This window comes from Lissotriton vulgaris, chromosome 3_1 (genome assembly GCF_964263255.1).
Source record: "Lissotriton vulgaris chromosome 3_1, aLisVul1.2, whole genome shotgun sequence".
In the NCBI taxonomy this organism is placed as follows: Eukaryota; Metazoa; Chordata; class Amphibia; order Caudata; family Salamandridae; genus Lissotriton; species Lissotriton vulgaris.
Window position 1 is genome coordinate 272,757,438 of NC_141689.1, and position 7,555 is coordinate 272,764,992.

Here is a 7,555-nt window from a genome sequence, read left to right on the forward strand (position 1 = left end):
TCTGCTACACTCTCTACTACTCAACATTACTCACTCATAATTAGTCACTCCATACTACTCACTCTTTACTACTGAAACTAAAAATACACTTTGTATATGTAAGGGTGTGGCTGTGCATGTAAATGTGTGTGGCTCTAGGACCCTTTACTACTCACTCTCTCAATATTTAATACTCACTCTTTCACTTTTTACCACTCACTCTCTAATACTCTCTTTACTAATAACTCTCTCCTACTCACTATCAACTACTCACTCTACTACTTTACTACTTACTCTGTGTGCGGGTGCTAATGCAAAAGGTCTCGCATATGCAAGCGATTAAGCTATTGGCAATATAAATGACAATGCCATTTATTTATGATTTTTTTTTTAAAATGTCATGAGCAATGCTTATAGCTCCACCTTTAATAATGCAGAGACCATTGCATTGTAAATGCTTGTATGGCTGAGATACCCGCCACCCCCTCTCAACACAATCCCCAAGGATGGGAAAACGGAAACGGTTCTGAACTTTTGGAAGGCGGGAGGGAGTTACCCTCCCGGCCGTATTTATTAAAATATGAAACAAAATTAAAACATTAAAATAACAGTTTCATATCATGTACAATTTCATTTACACATTACGATGTTCTTGGCTGACCTTAACACATCTCTAATACAAAGGTTCTCCTAGCCGATACTAAACATCCTGCAAATGCATTTCTGAACATTGAAATTGTACATCCTAACATTACGGGCCAACGGCAAGGTCGTAACCGGTGTCAGATCCCCAATACCAGAATTCCCCCCTCACTTGTGAGGGGCGGTCGCACAGCGGACTGTACCTCTGTGCCTACTTCCAATTTCCCTTGTCCTAGCGGGGGCCCCCTGTTTACTCGACGCCATCTTAGTGGTCGTCCGAGGACTCGTGTGAGGTGTCTAGAAGGTAGTGTAGACCCCCCTCCCGCCCCACACAACTTACCACATCTGCCGTCGCAGATGTCCGGGCCCCGGGAAATTCCGAGGAGGGGTCCGTAGCCCCTCCTCCCCAGGGAGGGGCCCATGGCCGCCTTCCCTTTCGGCGTCCCCATCCTTAGAGGGGACCGCCTCCCCGTTTGAGGGGCCAATGGCCGCCTCCCCCTGGGCCCTCCCATCCATAATGGGTGACGCCCAAACCTCTAGGGATCTTCCAATTACTGCTCACCGATCATGACCTTCCCGCCCGACCAAAAATAAATACGACAATCTAAGCTAACAAGGAGGAAAACAATCACATTTAAGCAATTCCAAGTATAAACCCTCCTGGGCATCACTGTTCAGTTCAATCGCAACCATTCCTGCTGAATAAACATGCCGAAAAGAAAATTATCATTTTATTACATACCACTTTACCAACTTTATTCAAAAACAACCTGTAAGAGAAACAATATCACGTCACTCAACTTTATTCAAACAAATCGCTGTCAACAGGGGCTGGTGGGTGGGTCAAAATTGGCTCTTCGTTCCGTCTCGAGCTCACGTGCAACGGGGAGGTGCAGCTTCAGAGCACAGGAACAAGAGGATGCTTCCTTGGCTTGTCGCTCCTTTTATCCTTCTTCGGGCGGGCGTAGACCCACCTCCAATCCGCCTCCCGGGCGTGGCTAGCGGTGTCGGTGTCTAGGACAACCCTCTCTTGGGCGGGAAAAGGCGCGCCCCAGCCACGCCGCTTCGGGCATACCAGCCGGGACACGCCTCCCGCCCAAAATGGCTTCCCGGGGGGATCGGGGTACTCCACCATACGTTCGGGGGGACCGAGTGGTCGCCCCTTCCATATGGCTGAGATACCCGCCACCCCCTCTCAACACAATCCCCAAGGATGGGAAAACGGAAACGGTTCTGAACTTTTGGAAGGCGGGAGGGAGTTACCCTCCCGGCCGTATTTATTAAAATATGAAACAAAATTAAAACATTAAAATAACAGTTTCATATCATGTACAATTTCATTTACACATTACGATGTTCTTGGCTGACCTTAACACATCTCTAATACAAAGGTTCTCCTAGCCGATACTAAACATCCTGCAAATGCATTTCTGAACATTGAAATTGTACATCCTAACATTACGGGCCAACGGCAAGGTCGTAACCGGTGTCAGATCCCCAATACCAGAATTCCCCCCTCACTTGTGAGGGGCGGTCGCACAGCGGACTGTACCTCTGTGCCTACTTCCAATTTCCCTTGTCTTAGCGGGGGCCCCCTGTTAACTCGACGCCATCTTAGTGGTCGTCCGAGGACTCGTGTGAGGTGTCTAAAAGGTAGCGTAGACCCCCCTCCCACCCCACACAACTTACCACATCTGCCGTTGCAGATGTCCGGGCCCCGGGAAATTCCGAGGAGGGGTCCGTAGCCCCTCCTCCCCAGGGAGGGGCCCATGGCCGCCTTCCCTTTCGGCGTCCCCATCCTTAGAGGGGACCGCCTCCCCGTTTGAGGGGCCAATGGCCGCCTCCCCCCGGGCGCTCCCATCCATAATGGGTGACGCCCAAACCTCTAGGGATCTTCCAATTACTGCTCACCGATCATGACCTTACCGCCGCAGGCCGGATAGTTGACCGGCTATCCGGACCCCCCACAAAACTCCTACCTAAAGGTCATGGCTGCAAATTCCTCAACCAAGCTACGAAGTCTCCTATGAGTAAAGCATTTCCCACCCGGGACAAATGGACCCCGTCTTCTAGATACATCTGATCCCCCCTGATACATCCATGAGGAATAGAATGCAATGTATTCGTACGAAACAATCTACCAAGTTTGTTATTCACTTTCTTCACTGAATGATTTAAAGCAGACACAGAATTAGCCCCCCGCCACACCTTCCGTGGGATCATGTGGGACCATGCAATTGTGCACCCCGGGACCCTTCTCGCCAACCAACTTACAGTGGATAGTATCATCTCGAGAAGTACTCGTCGACCAGTGGCCACCAAATCATTGCCCCCAAGATGCACTATGATTATAGATGGCGGTGACCTCGTCCGCCCTAACAAACCCTCCATAAAATTTTGAAACTGGTCAATACAGAGCCCGCCCCTTCCGTAGAAGGTCACCCTGTACCCGTATTCCCAAGCCATGTGAATCATGTCACCTGCTTTGAATACGTCTGCGGCACGCCTCACGTATGAGTGGCCCACGACCCACACCACTCTTTCCTCAGCCGGTGATCTTTGACCGCTGGTTCCCAGGTGTCGGGTCGACTGCACAGTCCGCCCCGCCTCGTAAGCTCGCGAAACTGTAAACCAAACAAAAAACAAGAAGCGTGAGTGCATGACATTAGCTTCACAACATGTGCAACCGCACATACCTTTTATAACAATTCGAGGACCAACGCCCCAACTGTTTCACTTTTTCCACACTCAGACCCCTGGCTGTAGCCTCTGTAGCAGCCCCTATCCGGAAGGAATGAGTCCCGAACTCGCACGGGTTCAAGCCCGCAGCTGCGATTGCCATTGTTAGCACCCGTTGGAATTGAAACCTCGTCAGTGGGGTGGCGTCGGCGTGCCTCAGCAAGCTTCCCCCCCATGATGCCACCCTCTGCGCCAAATATTCCTCAACGCATGCAACCGGGCACATGGGAGATCCGGGAATCCGCTGGACTACTACACTGTCCCCGATCGCTCCCTGATCGGTCTTGGACCTGGCAAACGAGACTACCATTGTCTCCCCCTTAATTTGGATGTGCTCTCGGCACAGCCCCCCCCCTTATCCTGCTTGTTCCTTGCTACCAGCTCGCTTACCCGCATAGCCCCATGGAATGCTAACGCAAAAGCGGCCCGAAATAGTACTGTCTCCGATTGAGATGAACATGTTGCAGGGAGTACGGACAGTAACAGGGCCAACCTTTCCAGACCTATCGGGTGCCTTTCGTCCATTCTGCGACCCTCAAGGCGTTGCCACCCACGCAGCGCTTTCTGTACCACAAAGGACGCTGTGGGGTCCCGGATACCATGAGCCCGTGCCATGAAAGAAATGGCGGCCCGGTGCCTCTGGGCCGTGGCCACTGATTTGCCTGCCTGATGTAAAGATAACAGAAATTTCAGGACATACTCCTCTTGGCCCCAAAGCTCCCCCCCAGCAGAACCCAAAAAGGACCAGTAGGAACGGAACGCCCCTTCATACGCCTTCCTTGTCCTGGGTGCTAGACTCTCTCCCACGAGGTCTTGTAGTCCGGGGCACCGAGAGACCAGAGAGCTTCGGGAAATGGTGCCGCCACCGGGTCCGCTGAGGGTAGGAAACCCCAGAAGGCCTGCATACGGGAACGAGAAAGCGCATCAGCTGCCTGATTTAACACCCCTGGCACATGTCTTGCCCTAAAGTGGGCGTTTAGCCTCATACACAGCAGAACAATTTCCTTCAGCAATCTCAAGATCCATCTGCAGCGGGCAGCCTGACTATTGATACACTCAACAACGGTCATATTATCAGACCAGAACACCACTGAGCGGTCACGAAACCCTTCAGGCCATGTTTTCAAGGCCACCAGAATAGGGAACAGCTCGAGAAACCCAATGTTACCTGTGAGCCCATTCTCGTGCCACCACGCCGGCCAGGTTTGTGCTGACCAATGATTACCAAAAATGGCGCCAAATCCAACACTCCCTGCCGAGTCCGTCCACAACCCCAGCTCCTCAGAGGAAACCGCGGGTTTGCTCCACACGACCCGACCATTGAAATCCGCCAGGAATGCCAACCATATGCGCATGTCCTGGTGAACCTCTGTCGAGAGCCTTGTGCGGTGGTGGCCTTCCTTAAGGCCCACCATGGCCTGAGCAATAGAGCGGGAAAATGGGCGCGCCATCGGCATTACTCTAAGGGCAAAATTTAGTTGACCCACAACCCGCTGCAACTGATGCAACCTTACTTTCGTCTCGCTAATACATGTTTCAAGCGATGCCTTAAATTTCGTCACCTTTTCTTTAGGCAAACGGAAGCACCCCTCTTCGGAATAGAGCTCTATTCCAAGAAACTCGAGCGAAGTAGACGGCCCCACTGTCTTCCCGGGTGCCAATGGCACGCCAAAGCGTCTCATGAGATCACAAAATTCATTCAAAGCTTGTGCACACTCTGCAGCCCCCAGGAATAGAAAATCATCAAGATAATGCATCACATGTGTAAACCCTGTTGTTCTTGTGAAAGCCCATTGCAAAAAACAACTGAATCTCTCAAAATACGCACAGGAGATGGAGCAACCCATTGGCATACATTTATCCATGTAATAGCGACCCTGAAACATGAAACCAAGGAGACGCTGATCATCTGGGTGTACCGGGAGCAACCGGAACGCTGACTCGATATCTGATTTAGCCATCAGCGCTCCGGGCCCCAGGCGATTCAAAATGGCGACGGCCTCATCGAAAGATGCGTACCGTACCGAACAAACTCCCGGGTCAATTGCATCGTTCACCGAAAGACCCCTTGGAGCTGACAAATTATGTATCAACCTGAATTCCCCCGGATCTTTTTTGGGGACCACACCCAGGGGTGAACAAACAAAATTAGCAACTGGCGGGTTGTCATATGGTCCAGCAACCCGACCTCGGGCCACCTCTTTACCAATCTTTGCTTGTACCACCGCCGCATTCTGCTGCACCAACAGTTGGTTCCTACATTGTGCTTCACCCTGAAAATCCCCCGCCGGGATGCGGAAACCATATGAGAAACCATCTCGCAACACCCCAGCGGAGATATGATCTGGGTATTCGTTTAGCCAAGGGATCAGTGCCATGATATCAACCGGGGTAGGTAGAGGCGCCCCTCGGACTATTTCAGACCTGTTTGGCGCCTCCCCTACTCCCCGTATCACTAGCCTTGGCTCTGCACATATTCTCGGGGTGCGAGGATTGCCCACACCCCGAACATTCGTGCCTGAACTTACAAGAACCCTGTGGCCTGGTACATTTACCTCTGTTAAAGCCCCAGCAGATCCCTTTTTAGGGCTCGCCTGCTGATGCGCTTCTGCGCATCGCTGGCGAAGCTCTATTACGGCTTATCCAGTGTTGATCCACCACTGGCGATTCCAGTGGCGATTTCTTCAAGTGCATGTGCTTTTTAGGTCATTGCGCAAGCGCAAGCCCTAAAAAGCGCGTGCACAATGCCACCAGCCGCCTGCCTGCCTGCCTCGCATTACCACATCAAAGGCAGCTTCTCAGCGTGCGCTCATCCCCTAATTATTCACGGCCGGCCGGCCGTACTTTCAGTTTCACGGCCACCGGCCGTGTCTCCTTTTATGCTAACTCCCTCTGTACCTCTCCTTGCATCCTCCTCTTTACTCTGCTATTATTTAATTGAAATGACTCACTGACTGACTTCTAACCATTTGTTTCACTTCGATAACGATCTGCAACCTTTATTAAACCTTCACGGTTCCGTTTTAAATTCTTGTCTCGTTTTCATTGTAAAGCATAATGTGCTTTTACCATTTACATTGTGGTTTGCATTGAAATGTGTTTGACAAGTTCCAGCTGAGGTGCAACACAAGCCTTAGTGCATTAACACCACATCCGGTCCATCAAAAGCGCTTTAAATTTGACATGAGCAGAAAAAGCGTTATCAGGGTCTCACCGCCGCTCTAGCGCCTCGACTCCCCCACACCTGGAGACGCTCTGCCTGCTTAGTTACTGCGGCACCCACCACACCGCTCCACCGAGGCACCCACCACACAGCTCCACCGAGGCACCCACCACACAGCTCCACCGAGGCACCCACCACACAGCTCCACCGAGGCACCCACCACACAGCTCTACCATGCCCCCACCACACAGCTCCACCGATGCACCCACCACCCAGCTCCACCGATGCAGCCACCACACAGCTCCACCGATGCAGCCACCACACAGCTCCACCGATGCAGCCACCACACAGCTCCACCGATGCAGCCACCACACAGCTCCACCGATGCACCCACCACACAGCTCCACCGACACAGCTCCACCGATGCACCCACCACCCAGCTCCACCGATGCACCCACCACACAGCTCCACCGACACAGCTCCACCGATGCACCCACCACCCAGCTCCACCGATGCACCCACCACACAGCTCCACCGACACAGCTCCACCGATGCACCCACCACACAGCTCCACCGAGGCACCCACCACACAGCTCCACCGAGGCACCCACCACACAGCTCCACCGAGGCACCCACCACACAGCTCCACCGAGGCACCCACCACACAGCTCCACCGAGGCACCCACCACACAGCTCCACCGAGGCACCCACCACACAGCTCCACCGAGGCACCCACCACACAGCTCCACCGAGGCACCCACCAAACAGCTCTACCATGCCCCCACCACACAGCTCTACCATGCCCCCACCACACAGCTCCACCAATGCACCCACCACACAGCTCCACCGACACAGCTCCACCGATGCACCCACCACCCAGCTCCACCGATGCACTCACCACACAGCTCTACCGATGCAGCCACCACACAGCTCCACCGATGCAGCCACCACACAGCTCCACCTATGCAGCCACCACACAGCTCCACCGATGCACCCACCACACAGCTCCACCGACACAGCTCCACCGATGCA